Source organism: Eucyclogobius newberryi, unplaced genomic scaffold (assembly GCF_026437365.1).
Source record: "Eucyclogobius newberryi isolate DKJ021-1_F unplaced genomic scaffold, fEucNew1.0.hap1 SCAF_15, whole genome shotgun sequence".
Classification (NCBI taxonomy): domain Eukaryota; kingdom Metazoa; phylum Chordata; class Actinopteri; order Gobiiformes; family Gobiidae; genus Eucyclogobius; species Eucyclogobius newberryi.
The window spans coordinates 1,509,820-1,528,374 of NW_027315779.1; the positions used below are offsets into that span (position 1 = coordinate 1,509,820).

The 18,555-nt window shown below is 39.4% G+C and overlaps 1 protein-coding gene across 2 annotated transcripts in view; it reads left to right on the top strand.

The window, feature by feature from the left end:
* The window catches only part of gabrg2 (gamma-aminobutyric acid type A receptor subunit gamma2), a 101,316-nt gene that overhangs the window by 47,011 nt on the left and 35,750 nt on the right, over window positions 1–18,555 (top strand). The window lies entirely within an intron of this gene.

The following is an 18,555-nucleotide window of genomic DNA, read 5'->3' on the forward strand; positions in this document are numbered from 1 at the left end:
TAATATAATAATAAAAATAAAATAATAATGTACTTTAACCAGCATAGTCCTGCTGGAATTTGGGAATCTCATCTATTTCTTGGCCCTGATTATAGAATGAAGCGATATAATCTTAACACTAAGGCACTGCGATCATCAGCTGCGGTTTTAAAGAAGAGCTGACGGAACATTGTGAGACACTTTTAGAAACGCTGGAGGCTTTTGGGGTTGTTTCAGGCAGAACGAGGTTGCAGGTGTGAGATGGGGACATAATGTCTATAGGAGTTTGCATAAGCCACTGTACATACCGTAGTCATCACATGTTTGATCAGGAAAGAATAAAACAGCCACTAGACATTTCTATCTACCTAACCATGTTTTATTTAGCAGTTTTGTATACTCTACACTCACCTAATTGTGACAGAATTGAGTAGATAGCATCTAAAATCTATTGTAAACTGGTAAATGGTCGTAAGGAGTAGGTTGGGCAGTCTTTTTTGTCATTATATTCCCTTAAACATTAATTTGTTTTCTTTTAAAGGAGCCATATAATGCAAAAGTGACTTTAAAGCTTTGTTTCCTCATCATTAGTTTTACTCAAAGTTGTATTGTTGGCTTTTTAAACAACCCTGTAACATCTGTTGTTGAAAATGTACCTTTCCCAAAGTGTCCAATTGTGACCTTGATCAAAAATTGTCCTGATTATTGGTCATCAGAAGCTCTTTTCCTGGGCATTTACACGACCTTTACCATTTCGTCTGCTCGACTTGGAACAGTATGTCTCCATAAAACCTCAAGAAAAAAAAACACTTTGGCTTTTTTAGTCCAGTTCAAAAATGAGAAAAGTCTCAGCTGTAGTGAAATGAAAGTAAAAAGCATCAACTGTAAAATGCACAGAAGTGACGTATAGATACCAGTGGCAGGCGGTGGGTCTGGGGCTTGGGCCTTCAGTGAGGTCATACACACCCGAATAAATCCACCTCTTATTACCATCATATTACCATCATTATGATGCCATGGCTCTTATCTTTATTGGATAAAAGATCTAACATAAAGACCAGCCCTCCAAATCTGAACCTGGGTCAGAAGCAGTGCATCCAAGAGGAAAGCCATGAAATGAAGAGTAAAACTCTTACTCAGGGGAATAATTTAATAAATATTTGAGGGAAAATATATATATATATATATTTTTAAATCATATTCTGATTATGTTTAGGCTAGCAGAGAAGGCCTTGCTGGTCCTGACGGCCCACCACTGATAGATACCTAAACAACTTAATATGTCTCCTTTAATCCACAATTCCAGCCTCATCTTGCAGCACTTCAGGTTCAGAAAGAACGTTGGCTACGACCAGGATACGGTATCAAACCAAACGAAAACGAACCATAAATTACACTTTCAATTTTCTGACGCCGTTTCCTTTTGGTCACTGTGGTAGGACTGGATGACCATGCCTTTCTTGTTGCCATGGTTACAGGGCTATCAGGCGATCGCTACGCATTTCAATCTCCTTCAGATATCGTCAAACCCTCGAGGACTGGTTTGTCTTATTTCCCCTGTGACTAGGAAATGTGCTTTTTTTGTTTTTCTCGACAGGAAGTAACATTCATAGACACTTGGGGCCTTTGTAGAGTGACGTGTAATGTAATGGTCTTCATGCTTTCTTTTGCTTTGAGCTAGAGTTGCTCGTTTCTCCAACTAGTGGCATAAAAGTGTATCGCAAGCATCCACTCACTTCAATGATAATGACCGGAAAGGACTGAGAAAGGGGGGGAAAAACCCTACATTTCTAGATATTATTGAATTCAAAAGACAAAAACAGTTTGCTCAACATTGACAATAATCATTAATCATGTACATTTCTATCTGCCACGATGGAAGTGTCATTTGTGAAAAAAACGCACACATTTGAATATAAGCTTGGGGACAATACAGCTGCTTGCACCGGACGACACTTTTCATGAACGTTTGTGTAGTGGCCATGACGATAACAACACGTAATATATACGCACCAACCGTAACTCAGTGACAATCTTATTTATGCCGGTCTCTGCGGTGTAGATTGCGAAAGCCGTTTATCCTCATTAAATCACGCTCAGTGGATTCAGCTGAATTAAAACAAGACTGTAATCACGAAAAGTAAAAACACATCGCCTCCTTTTGCAGATTATATAATTAAAATGGAATGTAGACAATTTGTTTTCAGGTTTACAAATTAAAATGGAAAGCAAAGGTAATGTGGCCTGTATTTCTCGCTGTCGCTTATGGGAAATCCTCTGTTTCATCAGATATTCGATGCAGCTGGTTCATTCGGTTAATGGGTCCATTCATCCATTTGTTGGCTCCATCTGAGGAGAAAAGATGTCTGGAAAAATGGTTCAGACTCATTGATTTGGTCTAAACGTTGATTGAGAGTACTCCATATATTTGAGTGTTGTAATGAAAGCATAATACATCAAAATATATTTATCAGACTCTACAGTGATATGAATCAAGATATACTTTTTACTTATGTGGTGAAGTCAGGTTGTTCAGCATCTTCAGCATAGTCATAGTGTTATTCCATATATATATATATATATATATATATATATATATATATATATATATATATATATATATATATATATATATATATATATATATATATATATATATATATATATATATATATATATATATATATATATATATATATATATATATATATATATATATATATATATATATATATATATATATATATATATATATATATATAAATATAATATATATATATAATATATATATGTATATATATATATATATATATATATATATATATAATATATACTATATATAGTTGTATGTGTTATTATTATAATTTAATTAATTAATTCATTATTTCTGAATTAGTCTATGCCAATCTTTATTTATCTTGAATATTCTGTCTGTTGCACTTCATTTCCCTCCTTATGAGGATGACTAAAGGTCTTCTTATTTCGTTAGCAGTGGCAATAGTAAAGTAGTAATAGTATAAAATGTATTAGATATTAGCATTAGATAAGGTGGGTCTTACTGCTGAGTAGAATTATACAATAAACTTTACTCCATGTGCTGTATCCCCTAATATTTAACATGCAACATGCAGAGGAGGAGACTTATTTCTCTGAACATTATCATTTAAAGGACACATATCATGTGAAATTTACTATTTTGACCATTAACCATGTTATAATAATGTTTTCTCATCAAAAACCTACCCGGAGTTGTATTTAAGCTTCATTCACGCTAGCTTGATGAATCCTATTTATGAAGTCATCTTTGCTGCTCCTTCTCTGAGTCACAGATACTCTTCCATACTCTTCCAAATGTCCCAGTTTTGTGCCATCACAGGTAGAGATCTGGAGGCCTCCTGCTGTTTTTAAGTCCATCTCTGCGGTCACATCACATGTCAGGGACATTGTGTGGGCTTGTGTTGGTTGAATGGTGATTCTCTCTGATACAAGTAGAGGGAGTGTTAACATCAAACCTGAATAGGGAAGACCTGACTGGTAGAAAGTCAAGTGCTTTTCTTAATTCATACATCATTTTAAGTTGTAAAACACAAGAAGCCAAAGTAAATGTACACAAAAGCATGTTTAAAAGTACGTCTTTAAAAGTGGCCGTGGTATTACTTGAAAGTACCTGTACCACCTCTGACTTTAAAGCAAAGTCAACAAAGTGTCTCTCTGTGATTGATGGTGTTTTTACATGTTTGACCATCGTGGACCTAACACACATTCATCTGTACGTGACTGATCAATAATGAAGGATTGAGTGTTGATTTCTCCGTTTGTCACAAAATACTGACTCTGAAGCCGGAGATGGATGGTCCGATCCCAGTGTGGGGTGTGGCTCTGTGATACTGATGGGCCCGGGCCAATGTATAAGGCGAAAGGAACAGATTAAGCCTGTTTAAATCTCAATTTCCTGAGACATGGCAGGACGGATATGGATTTCTCAGGGATGGCACAGCATGACCACAGTGTGTAATATTGCACCACCTGTTCTTATAGAAATGTGTCCAGGCTTAAGGTAAACTCTCAGCTGGAGGAGGTGATGCTGTTGAAATGAGTTTTTGAAGCTTGACATTGTGAAAAATTAATATATGTATGATGTTACTTAAATAAATAAAAATATATACTTACAGCACATACAAATTCCATGTGTTTTGCTGATACTTGTTTAAAATGTGCTGTTCAATTAGATATACTCATTTGAACCATCTCTACAGATATTAATCAAATAAAATAGGATACATTTGGACCTTTCTTGATTCGTTTTAGAATGGATTCATCTCTATAAGCACCAGTAGAAGATCACATGATAATATTAAAAAAAAACTACTGTCATTGAGTATTGAAAATTACATTGTTTACATTAAGATATATAGTTTTCATTATCATTGCGGAATCAAAACTGGATACAAAACAAGTATCTTGCCTTTTCCTCGATATCAAAATCAAATTTGAAATGTTAGTATTGCGACAACACGATCGCAGACTCTGACGTGCTAATTAGCTTTGGCTATTGTACAAAAACAGCTGTTTACTGTGTAACTTGATATAATAACCAGCTTTTCATCTGGCAGAACATAGCACTTCGGTAACACACTAACAACAGATGATTTAAATACAATAAAAAATGTCAAGACCTGAAATTAAGTTACAAATGAATAAATTGTCTTGTAGAAAAACAGCGAGCAGAAAAAATGACATACAATAACGGATTTCAGTTCAGGACCACATGCTTTCCATACAGTATGTAGCGTGGAAAGTCATTTCCCTCTTGTTTATGGAATTGCAAATTGCATTCTTTTGTCTTGCGGCCTGACTGCTGGATTGGAGTGTGGATTAGATGTCTGGCATAACAAGCAGCGCTGTTCCTGTGTTAGCAAACGAACAGAGCTCACCTTGTCTCCGGAGTCTATCCAGTCACACTTTAATTCTACACAGTTCAGCAAGGTGTCACCACAACACCACTGCCAGCCTTCATTGTCGCACTATGTGGCAGTGGAAGCTTTAGTTCCATGTGTGACCAAAGCCCTAAGACACACTTGAGCATGTTAAGAGCTCAAAGGTATGTTTAATCTAGGCATTTCTGGACTTGAAAAAGCGTAACTGTATGTAGGAGGATTGGTTTGCTTTCCTCTCAAACAGCCATCTGGAGTCTTGTCAGTGCAGGATCCTTGAGGCGCGATGGCCCTTGTCTCATTTAGCAGTCAGCCTGAGTCTCTGACCCGCTCCTGCATTTATGAACACAACAGCTGTTGCCCCCCCAACCCAGACGGGACAGCAAGACTGCAGACGGAGCAAATTATAAGGAGAAAGTCACAGAATAACAGTTTGTAATATGACAACATGCACTTACATTCAAGACATCAGGTTAGATGTATGGAGTACATATAATTGAACAGTTCACCTCCCAAAGTGGGGTCTGGGGCCCTTTCGGGGAGGGAAAAGGTAAAACATACGAATCATAAAACATCAATCAAAAACAAACAGTTGATATTGTACTACATATGCATTTGTTAATCAATCAATATCACTTTATTAGGCAATTCAAGCACATGCAATAATAATGGAGAGTTGAGGTGAGTAGCAGCCCTCAGAACAAAAGTGTCTCGGGTCTGTGTCCTACAGCCGGACATCACAGCCAGCACCAGGAGGAGCCAGGTGAACTCTGGAAACACAACACATAAAACCATCTTCTAATCATCACTCTCATTCTGCTGTTGTTTGGTGATGAGAGTCTTTCCTCTCAAAAGTCTCCTGCCGCATTTGGTTGTCGCATTGTATTAAAACGTATGGACATGTAGTCTTGATCTGGATGCCACTCCTGACCGAAATGCCTTGCATAGTCTAAGAACCACGAGAGAGCCCCTTGTCATCCAACAGCTTCAGCAGAATCAGTCCCACAACCTCTCTGCTTGATGGCAGAAGGGCTAACCACTCTGTCACTCAAACACAATCTTTGGTGAAGCCCTGAATCTAAGTTCAAGCCTCCATTCTGTGATGTGCTCTTAGATTTTACAAACCAAAACAATTTAGTTGAGAATGTCACAGAAAAACACTTTGTGACAGTTCTCTCTTTGAATCCCAGTTTATTCATCTGTCAGAGAAAGGATTACGTAAGTACTTTTCCACCTTCATAAGCCACTTCACTAAAACAGTTTAGCATAACAAAGGCTGAAACACAAGGTCTGCCTGTTCAGAGTGGGCTGTTTCCAAACCGCAGTGTCCCGCAGTGTGTGAGTTCCATTGATTTGGCAATGACTAGACAAAATATAAAAAATAACAGTCACATTGTTATATCTATGTAATGTTTTGGACAACTATTTATTGAAGTGCACGCTCTTTCGCTTAATTGCATTGTTTTGCAGCAGCAGAGCACTGGAAATAGAGGGCATTTTATACACTAACTGCCCCGATACACAAGTGAACCTTAACCTTAACCTTAACCTTAACCGTAATCTTAACCTTAACCTTAACCTTAACCTTAACCTTAACCTTAACCTTAACCTTAACCGTAATCTTAACCTTAACCTTAACCTTAACCTTAACCTTAACCTTAATCTTAATCTTAACCTTAACCTTAACCTTAACCATAACCTTAACCATAATCTTAATCTTAATCTTAATCTTAATCTTAATCTTAACCTTAACCGTAACCTTAACCTTAACCTTAACCGTAATCTTAATCTCAATCTCAACCTTAACCTTAACCTTAATCTTAATCTTAACCGTAACCTTAACCGTAATCTTAATCTTAATCTTAATCTTAACCTTAACCTTAACCTTGACCTTGACCTTAACCTTAACCTTAATCTTAATCTTAATCTTAATCTTAATCTTAACCTTCGCTCTCAATGCAAATGCTCTTTCTATAGACTGATGAGCAGCTGGAAGTAATGAAGGTGGTGAAAAATATCTATAATCATTTCGAATATGTTTTATATAAATATTAAAGAAATATTTTAGTCAATGTGCACATACAGTTATTATTTTAAGATTCGTTGAAGTTGGGATGGAACGAAAAATCCCGACGGCCTCCACACACCGGGGGGAACTTATTATTCACACTTTGGAGGAATAAATGTGGCTTTTTAGTATTTTCGTTCAATGGCACTGATTGAAATTCTGTCTCTCATCTATCGCCCAAACCTATAAGAATAGAAAAAGTGACCTTTCCACAATATTGTAAACATCAAAATGAATATCGTACCAGGAGGGGAATAAAGTAGTAGTATCGTACTTTAAATATTGTGGGACGTTTAGCCCTCCATTCTCTGTTGTCCCACTTTAGCCTCAGCTGCACCTTGACCATCTGGCCTTTTGACCACATCTACATCAAATGCTCGGATTTCATCTTTAATCCGTCTTTAACAGTGAAGCTAAGCAGTGCTAGCTCTGCGCGCGCCGCTGTCTGGGCTGTCCAAACTCTTTGCATCTCTTTCCTCCGTCCTCGTGTCGGTTTCAAGGGCTTGTCATTTTTCTCCTCTCTTTTCTTCTGGAGGCTGGCGTTGCGGCTGGCGTTTGGGTTGGCGTGCATGCAAATGGCTGCGTGTCTGTTTGTAAATGCAGGTGTAGTCCCGCTGGCACCGCGGGCCGGCCTGATGTGAAGTGACATATGGAGAGAGCGAGCCTGTGGACACCAACTCCCTGACTGAAAGGAAACGGGATGTAAAGAGACACAGAGCTTACTGTACTAAAATAGCATGAAATGAAATACCGATAATGAGAGTATGAGAGAACGTGAGACCAATGTGTTTGTACTTGTGCTAGTAGTTTTATAAAATTGGCTTTTTATGTTGAAAAAAAGATCGTCATGCACAATTACTTTTCTGATGGAAGATCCGTTACTTGCTCGTGCCCTTTGAGACTATACAATGTAATTAAAGGTCCAAATTATAACAGTATTTGGCTGATTTCACCAGTAAAACGTTAGAAAATCAAACAATGAAATGTTCCCAGAGCCTAAGTGAATGGATAAGAGCGCAGCCCCTGTCCTTAGACCCTCCTTCTGCAGACAAACAGACACTCATTCTGCTTTTTGAGTTTTTACCAATCGTTAAACCTTTTTTATCAACAGAAAATACAATAAAATAAAAAGGAAATTACACTGAATCATAATACTAATAGTAGGTTTTCTGTACCAGTTGTTATCTATGTATTACACATAGATCATTTCATTTATTTAGTTTACTTTTCAGAAAACTATTGACTGTAATATCTGTTAAAAAATATCAATGCTGAAAATACATTTGGAAATCAGCCAGTAAAGTGTTGAAACTTAGTACTTCTACGACTCAGTCTAGGTCCAATGAGAAAATGTTATATATATATATATATATATATATATATATATATTTTTTTTTTTTTTTTTTTTTCCCAGTGCTGGACCACCACGGCGCAGGAGGGGCAGATGGCAGGCCACAAACTCAGCCCCCGCCACTCCATAATATCACTCAATCTTTCTTTAATCACGCACCACTTTTCATCATCCATTTTTCAACTCCGAAAATAAGTGCAGAAGCCACAGCCGGCGAGTGGTGAGCTAAGCCCCCGCGAGCCTCGTTGTTTTTACTGAAAAAGTATTAAGTCCACCTGCCCAGGGCTGTAGAACAAATACAATACCCAGATACTGAACTAGCACTGAAACTAGATACTTATTCCATCAATACTGAGAAGAATAGTGCTTTTGAGCCAAGCTACTGTTATGTTATGTTGAAATGTGCATTCAATGGTGTAAATATTTCAGTTTTTTTATATTTCATTCAAGTTGGTGTCTCGTATCAAACCTTTTCCTTAGTATCGACATTAAGTTGGAAATTATACCTTGTACTGATTGTTGAATTACTTATATAAATGAAGTGCACTGTTAGTTAGGCCCGAGCCCCAGCAGGGCGGAGGGCCTATTGCTCCCGCAACGCTGCCGAAGGCAGCGTTGCAACTGTCTGACCAAACATGCGGGCGCAGCCCGCATGTTTGGTACCCCGTCGCCCCTGGCAAGTACAGTGAACTAGCCCATGCCGAAGGCATGGATCATGCATACTTACTCCTGCTATGACAGAAATAGTCGACAATGAGTTGTCGACTATTGTTGACAACAGCAGCGCGAAGCGCTGCATTCCTCCAAAAACCCTCCTGGCACCGTCCTGAACGCGAGAGTCCATGCCGCAGGCATGGGCCATGCTTGTATCTGCTCAAATCAATGGAAGTCTATGGGGAGTGGGCGGGGCATCCCGACGGAATAGGGAGTGACGAGCGCGTAAGCGCTCGTAATGATGATTCCTTCCCATGGCGGCATCGGGAAGGCTTAGAGCTTTCAAACGATGTATAATTTGTTGTTATAGTGGAAACGTCTATATTGTTTTTGCTAAAAATATTATTATTTTTTATTATTTTTCTTGTTCTTCTGCTTTTTGAGCTCTAATTTGACCCCCTGAACATGCTCAAAAACTCACCAAACTTTACCCAAAATTCAAAATCGGCTAAAAATTTAGTTTTTTCTGGGCCTTTTTTTTTTTCGTAAAAAAATTGCGCGACAGCGCCACCGACAAAAGTCAAAATACATTGCGCCTATGGGAGACGCCCCGAGGTCAACTTTGTTGTAGAGCTACGAAATTCGGAACACGCATTCCTCTTGTGAGGACAAAAAACAAATATTATTGTGGCCACGCCCCCAGACTTACCCTATGCCCGCCATCTTCCTTTGAAAATGAAAACACGCTGTGTTAGCCATTTTGTTCACGTCAAACTTTGACGAACTCCTCCTAGGGCGTTTTGCCCACCGACTTCAAAATCGGCGGACGTCCTCTGGACAAGTGGGGCATCTAAAGTTATCAAATTTTTGGAGATACCTTTTACGGTCTGTGTGCGGCGCAGCCGCAAAGTTGGACAACTTATTTTGGGATATTGCAGATCTAAAAATTGTTCCCATTTGATCAAAACAAGTCCGATTAGGACCAAATTTGAATCAGTTGTTCAACTTTCTAGTTTGGACCAGTTTATGATGACAAAATTGAAATGGGTGCGATAGCGCCCCCTACAGAGTGACCTCTAAATTAACATTGAAGGTCAAAAATTAGTTTTACCAAAATTTTCTAAACTTTACCCAAAATTCTATTTTGGCGTTGCGATCAAAAAAGCCAATCAGACAAATGCCTTAATTTTTACGGCGTAGTCGTAGCGATGACATAAACCTCCCATGTTATCCCTATGGGAAAACCGCTAAATCTCTCCAATATCCACATTTTTCTGTTTCACACTTTAACGAACTCCTCCTAGTGCGTTTTGCCCACCGACCTCAAAATCGGTGTACGTCCTCTAGACAAGTGGGGCATCTAAAGTTATCCAAATTTTAAGGATAGCTTTTACGGTCTCTGTGCGACGGAGCCGCAAACGTTTCCCAGAATTCAGAGTGGCCTATAAACAATAGAGTTTTTCCAAATGACATGATATTTTGAACAAAATTCTAATTTGCCATCCTGATCATAAAAGTATGAGAGCCAAAGTCATATTTTGTACGGCGTAACCGTAGCAATGACAGAAACATCCCATGTTATCCTTATGGGAAAATCGTAGAATCGCTCAAATCACATTTTTACGCTTCACACTTTAACGAACTCCTCCTAGGGCGATTGTCTGATCAAGTTCATATTTGGAGAATATCATCTACACAAGCGGGGCATCAAAACTTATCCATATTTTGATTCTAAGTGCTACGGTCTCTGTGTGGCGGACCCGCAAATATATGTCAGAAATGGGAAAACAGCGAAATCTCTAAAATGACCACATTTCTACACTTCACACTTTAACAAACTCCTCCTAGGGCGATAGCTCGATCAAGTTCATATTTGGGGAAATCATCTACACAAACGGGGCATCAAAAGTTATCCATATTTTGATTTTAAGTGCTACGGTCTCTGTGCCGTGGAGCTGCAAATATACTGTCACAGATGGGAAAAACGCCAAATCCTTGAAATGTTTACATTTATGCTTCACACTTTAACAAACTCCTCCTAGTGCATTTGGCCCACCGATCTCAAAATCAGTGTACCTCCTCTAGACAAGTGGGGCATCTAAAGCTATTCAAATTTTATGGATAACATTTACGGTCTCTGTGCAGCTGAGCCGCAAACTTTTCGCAGAATTTGGACTATTTGGCCTTCAGAGTGGCCTATAAACAAGAGTTTTTCCAAATGACATGACATTTTGCACACAATTCTCATTTGCCATCCCCAAATTAAAAGTATGGGAGCCAAAGTCATATTTTGTACAGCGTAGCCGTAGCGATGACAGAAACATCCCATGTTATCCCTATGGGGAAACCGCAAAATCTCTAAAATGACCACATTTTTACACTTCACACTTTAACAAACTCCTCCTAGGGCGATTACCCGATCAAGTTCATATTTGGGGAGAATCATCTACACAAGCGGGGCATCAAAAGTTATCCATATTTTGATTTTAAGTACTAGGGTCTCTGTGCGGTAGAGCCGCAAATATATGTCACAAATGGGAAAAACGCCAAATCCTTGAAATGTTCACATTTATGCTTCACACTTTAATGAACTCCTCTGTGGGCAATAGCTCGATCAAGCTCATATTTTGGGAAAATAATCTACACAAGCAGAGCATCAAAAGTTATCCATATTTTTATTCCAAGTGTCACGGTCTCTGTGCGCTGGAGCCGCACATTTGACCGACATTTGTGTTCACTTGCACTGGTTAAGCACAGCATTGTACATGTCCAATGTGTCGCTGTCTTAGTTCTTAGACAATTGCGTTAGCGCCATCTCTGTAAAATGCAGAGAGCAGAGTCGGAAGGCCGGCGGCCCGCGAGGGCCGTTGGATGCCGCTTGCGGCTTTAATTTTTCTTGTTCTTCTGCTTTTTGAGCTCTAATTTGACCCCCTAAACATGCTCAAAAACTCACCAAACTTTGCCCAAAATTCTGAATCGGCGAAAAATTAGATTTTTTCTGGGCCATTTTTTTTTTCGTTAAAAAATGGCGCGACAGCGCCACCGACAAAAGTCAAAATACATTGCGCCTATGGGAGACGCCCCAAGGTCAACTTGGGCGTAAAGCTACGAAATTAGGGACACGCATTGCTCTCGTGAGGACAAAAAAAAAATATTATTGTGGCCACGCCCCCAGACTTACCCTATGGCCGCCATCTTCCTTTGAAAATGAAAACACGCTGTGTTAGCCATTTTGTTCACGTGAAACTTTGACAAACTCCTCCTAGGGCGTTTTGCCCACCGACTTCAAAATCGGCGGACATCCTCTGGACAAGTGGGGCATCTAAAGTTATCCAATTTTTTGAGTTACCTTTTACGGTCTGTGTGCGGCGCAGCCGCAAAGTTGGACAACTTATTTTGGAATATTGCAGATCTAAAAATTGCTCCCATTTGATCAAAACCAGTCCGATTAGGACCAAATTTGAATCAGTTGTTAAACTTTCTAGTTTGGACCAGTTTAGGATGACAAAATTGAAATGGGCGCGATAGCGCCCCCTACAGAGTGACCTGTAAATTAACATTGAAGGTCAAAAATTTGTTTTACCAAAATGTTCTAAACTTTACCCAAAATTCTATTTTGCTGTCCCGATCAAAAAAGCTTATCAGACAAATGCCTTAATTTTTACGGCGTAGTCATAGCGATGACAGAAACCTCCCATGTTATCCCTATGGGAAAACCGCAAAATGTCTCAAATATCCACATTTTTATGTTTCACACTTTAACGAACTCCTCCTAGTGCGTTTTGCCCACCGACTTCAAAATCGGTGTACGTCCTCTAGACAAGTGGGGCATCTAAAGTTATCAAAATTTTAAGGATAACTTTTACGGTCTCTGTGCGACGGAGCCGCAAACGTTTCCCAGAATTCTGACTATTTGGCCTTCAGAGTGGCCTATAAACAATAGAGTTTTTCCAAATGACATGATATTTTGAACAAAATTCTAATTTGCCATCCTGATCATACAAGTATGAGAGCCAAAGTCATATTTTGTACGGCGTAACCGTAGCGATGACAGAAACATCCCATGTTATCCTTATGGGAAAATCGTAGAATCGCTCAAATCACCACATTTTTACGCTTCACACTTTAACGAACTCCTCCTAGGGCGATTGTCCGATCAAGCTCATATTTGGGGAAAACCATCTACACAAGCGGAGCATCAAAAGTTAGTCATATTTTGATTTTAAGTGGTACGGTCTCTGTGCCGTGGAACTGCAAATATACTGTCACAAATGGGAAAAACGCCAAATCCTTGAAATGTTCACATTTATGCTTCACACTTTAATGAACTCCTCTGTGGGCAATAGCTCGATCAAGCTCATATTTTGGGAAAATAATCTACACAAGCAGAGCATCAAAAGTTATCCATATTTTTATTCCAAGTGTCACGGTCTCTGTGCGCTGGAGCCGCACATTTGACCGACATTTGTGTTCACTTGCACTGGTTAAGCACAGCATTGTACATGTACAATGTGTCGCTGTCTTAGTTCTTAGACAATTGCGTTAGCGCCATCTCTGTAAAATGCAGAGAGCAGAGTCGGAAGGCCGGCGGCCCGCGAGGGCCGTTGGATGCCGCTTGCGGCTTTAATTTTTCTTGTTCTTCTGCTTTTTGAGCTCTAATTTGACCCCCTGAACATGCTCAAAAACTCACCAAACTTTGCCCAAAATTCTGAATCGGCGAAAAATTTGATTTTTTCTGGGCCATTTTTTTTTTCGTTAAAAAATGGCGCGACAGCGCCACCGACAAAAGTCAAAATACATTGCGCCTATGGGAGACGCCCCAAGGTCAACTTGGGCGTAAAGCTACGAAATTAGGGACACGCATTGCTCTCGTGAGGACAAAAAAAAAATATTATTGTGGCCACGCCCCCAGACTTACCCTATGGCCGCCATCTTCCTTTGAAAATGAAAACACGCTGTGTTAGCCATTTTGTTCACGTGAAACTTTGACGAACTCCTCCTAGGGCGTTTTGCCCACCGACTTCAAAATCGGCGGACATCCTCTGGACAAGTGGGGCATCTAAAGTTATCCAATTTTTTGAGTTACCTTTTACGGTCTGTGTGCGGCGCAGCCGCAAAGTTGGACAACTTATTTTGGAATATTGCAGATCTAAAAATTGCTCCCATTTGATCAAAACCAGTCCGATTAGGACCAAATTTGAATCAGTTGTTAAACTTTCTAGTTTGGACCAGTTTAGGGTGACAAAATTGAAATGGGCGCGATAGCGCCCCCTACAGAGTGACCTTTAAATTAACATTGAAGGTCAAAAATTTGTTTTACCAAAATGTTCTAAACTTTACCCAAAATTCTATTTTGCCGTCCCGATCAAAAAAGCTTATCAGACAAATGCCTTAATTTTTACGGCATAGTCATAGCGATGACAGAAACCTCCCATGTTATCCCTATGGGAAAACCGCAAAATGTCTCAAATATCCACATTTTTATGTTTCACACTTTAACGAACTCCTCCTAGTGCGTTTTGCCCACCGACTTCAAAATCGGTGTACGTCCTCTAGACAAGTGGGGCATCTAAAGTTATCCAAATTTTAAGGATAACTTTTACGGTCTCTGTGCGACGGAGCCGCAAACGTTTCCCAGAATTCTGACTATTTGGCCTTCAGAGTGGCCTATAAACAATAGAGTTTTTCCAAATGACATGATATTTTGAACAAAATTCTAATTTGCCATCCTGATCATACAAGTATGAGAGCCAAAGTCATATTTTGTACGGCGTAACCGTAGCGATGACAGAAACATCCCATGTTATCCTTATGGGAAAATCGTAGAATCGCTCAAATCACCACATTTTTACGCTTCACACTTTAACGAACTCCTCCTAGGGCGATTGTCCGATCAAGCTCATATTTGGGGAAAACCATCTACACAAGCGGAGCATCAAAAGTTAGTCATATTTTGATTTTAAGTGGTACGGTCTCTGTGCCGTGGAACTGCAAATATACTGTCACAAATGGGAAAACGCCAAATCTTTAAAATGTTCACATTTACGCTTCACACTTTAACAAACTCCTCCGTGGGCAATAGCTCGATCAAGCTTTACTTTTGGAAATATCATCTCCACAAGCGGGGCATCAAAAGTTATCCATATTTATATTCTAAGTGCTACAGTCTTTGTGTGGCGGACCCGCAAATAGATGTCACAAATGGGAAAACAGCGAAATCTCTAAAATGACCACATTTTTACGCTTCACACTTTAAAGAACTCCTCCTAGGGCGATTGTCCGATCAAACTCATATTTGGAGAATATCATCTACACAAGCGGGGCATCAAAACTTATCCATATTTTGATTCTAAGTGCTACAGTCTCTGTGTGGCGGACCCGCAAATATATGTCAGAAATGGGAAAACAGCGAAATCTCTAAAATGACCACATTTTTACGCTTCACACTTTAACGAACTCCTCCTAGGGCGATTGCTCGATCAAACTCATATTTGGGGGAAATCATCTACACAAACGGGGCATCAAAACTTATCCATATTTTGCTTTTAAGTGCTACGGTCTCTGTGCCGTGGAGCTGCAAATATACTGTCACAAATGGGAAAACGCCAAATCTTTAAAATGTTCACATTTACGCTTCACACTTTAACAAACTCCTCTGTGGGCAATAGCTCAATCAAGCTTTACTTTGGGAAATATCATCTACACAAGCGGGGCATCAAAAGTTATCCATATTTATATTCTAAGTGCTACGGTCTCTGTGCGGTGGCGCAGCAAATTTGACTGACACTTGTGTTCATTTGCACTGGATTGGCCATGTCCAATGTGTCGCCGTCTGTCAAGTTCTTTTTTAATTTAACACAATAAGGGCGCCATCTTTATCAAGTCGAAAGCGCAGAGTCGGAAGGCCGGCGGCCCGCGAGGGCCGTTGGATGCCGCTTGCGGCTTTAATTTTAATTGTAGACCTTTTCACCTTGTAATGTGAACATTTTACAGCGACGTCGTTAACTTTAATGAATGGCTCTTCAGATGTAGATTCCTGGTTTGAATCATGGTTAAGGTCATTTTATAGTGAATAAGGAGTGCAGTTGCATCAATTATAACATGTCATTGTAGTAGTAGTAGTAGTATTAGTTGTAAAAAGTACAAGATTAATCCAAATATCCATACATAATCTTGCCACACCTGAGAATGGCTGAAAAGACACTACTTATGTTGCTTCTTACAATTAGGTTATGTGTATTTATGCTAAAAAACAGATAAATAATTTTCAAGAATTAACCGATCAGCTGTTTATTATTTAAAAATGTAAAGCCTTAGGACATGAATAGCTTCCAAACAGCACACATATTCTATAAAGCAATAAGTAAACTTCCAAAATATTCAGAAATATGGTATTGGATGGCAAAGTCTTAATAATGTAAGGAGACTTTTCAAAGATCTCAAACAACGACCAAATATGAAATTGTCGTATGCAGATGAAGCGGATGTGTTGCCTAGTTGCGGTGTATATTGAAGCTTTATGGAGCAAAGGGACTTATCGGTAAGACGGCATTATTATAATTAGTAAAAGGAGGGTGAGCGTGAATAAGCGTTTGTTCCTTGATGATAATATCTAATGTCTGGCACGTTTCCTCATCCGACCCGAAAAAAAGATTCCCCTAAGACAAAGACAGTTATTCTTGGCTGTGAACCTTTAAAACAAGGCTGTGTCTGGAGATCACCCCAGAGAGAGGGTGCGTTGCTCATGGGCACGTCACACAGAGGCAGATGTTGAGATAAGGGGTCAACTCGGGGTCAAACAACATGAAGGACAGTGCGTTGGCTCCCCACTCGACGCTTTATGGTCGCCCGCCGTCACACCAGCTGCACCCACAACTGTCGAGCTGCAATTATGTCATTTTAAACTGGCATCATAAAGTGACTCTATGAGAAAGGGTTAGATAAAAGTCAGTCATTATAGTTCTAAATCTGAGATGATGAGCAAATAAAGGGTTTGCCCCCTAGTGGAGACAAACATAATACACATCGACGTTGCATAAGAAGAGGCCGTTTTATGACTAGAGAAATTGAAAGGGGCAAATGGAGAATCAACCCATATAATTAGTAGGCACGCGATTCAATGCTATCGATCACTTAGCAACGCGGCTAGTCCGGGAATATTTGAGGGTGTCCAGAGCCACTTCCCTGTTTGCTTTTTCCTCTTGCCAAAAAATAAAAATTATGAAAAATGAAGTGGCCTTTTGCTTGTGCCAACCCATCATACACACTTAAGGGAGGTCACAGCCTTGTTAAGTCATTATTGAGTGTTTAAACCATTTGGCGTTTTATTTTGAATATTAATCGACACGTACAACTGGCATCTGAGCTAAAAGCTATACTGTAAATTTAGATTTCTGATCTTGTGTGCTTCTGATAATATAATCACTAAACATCCTCTTTTACATGTTACTGTTGAGGAGACCAGATAAATGACATATAATTATATACTTACTATTAATTAATACTATTATTATTATTATTATTATTAATACTAACATATAACGCCCTGACATAATCTGTCAAAGAGCATAAAATCCCAGTTCCATGGAAGGAAAGACTTGCCCATGAGCTAAAGAAGTCCAAGTACAGGACCTCAGTGACAAAGCCCTTTCCAGAGGGTGGAACGTAGCCCTGTTTCCTTCATCATCTGCACATTATTTTCCCCTAACAAATCATCGTACTAAGACCCTGGGCAGATGAAGTGGCTTGGGTGCGCTATGAGAGTTCAAGGTGACTAAAGATCAAAGTTGGATCTCTTCTGTTGGTGAAGCTCAGTCTTTGCTGCGTCCTTCAGGTGAAGCGGACAGGTTAAGGAGCGAAAGGCTTTGGGATCCGGAGATACGTGCTGATGATGATGAAGGGTCCCGCCACAAAGTCATGAAAAACATGGTCTCATCAAGAAATGTCCAAATTGCTGAAGCGTTTGCTGCTTGTAGCGTAGCATCCTTGATATTTATTTCCACTTCACCATTTGTATGAGAAGGAATGTTTGATTTGACGTAACCGCGGTTAGCATCAGCTAGCCAAGTGACTGCGTTTGAGTAATGGGTAAAGATGGAGGATTTAGTGTCTATGAAAGTGTATGGGACCGACGCCAGCGTGTCTCCATGGAGTTATCGCACCACCGGGTTCAGTAACAGAATGTACCTTTTTGAGAGGCATTTTTTGAGCAGTAAAAACACCTGTAATGAAATAAATGTTTATAGATATTCAAGGAAAAGCTATAACAGCTAAATGTAGTACCGCAGTGTACCATTAACCTAAGACAGACGCTTTACAATGTTGTTAATTAGGTGATGTAAACTCAAATTAAAGCTACTGGGGAAAACCTAAAGAATATTTATACCACATAATTGTCCCTACAGTAATAAATGGGTAGGAGTCAGTTGTTAATTGAACTGTTCCGGTTCCTTTATAAAAGAACAGAAGCGGCTGAATTGACTGCTTTCTGGGAAGAATATTGTAAACTAATTCTATTAAAACATGATGAAGACTAATTTATGTCAGTCTGCCACAGCAAACAATTTGCA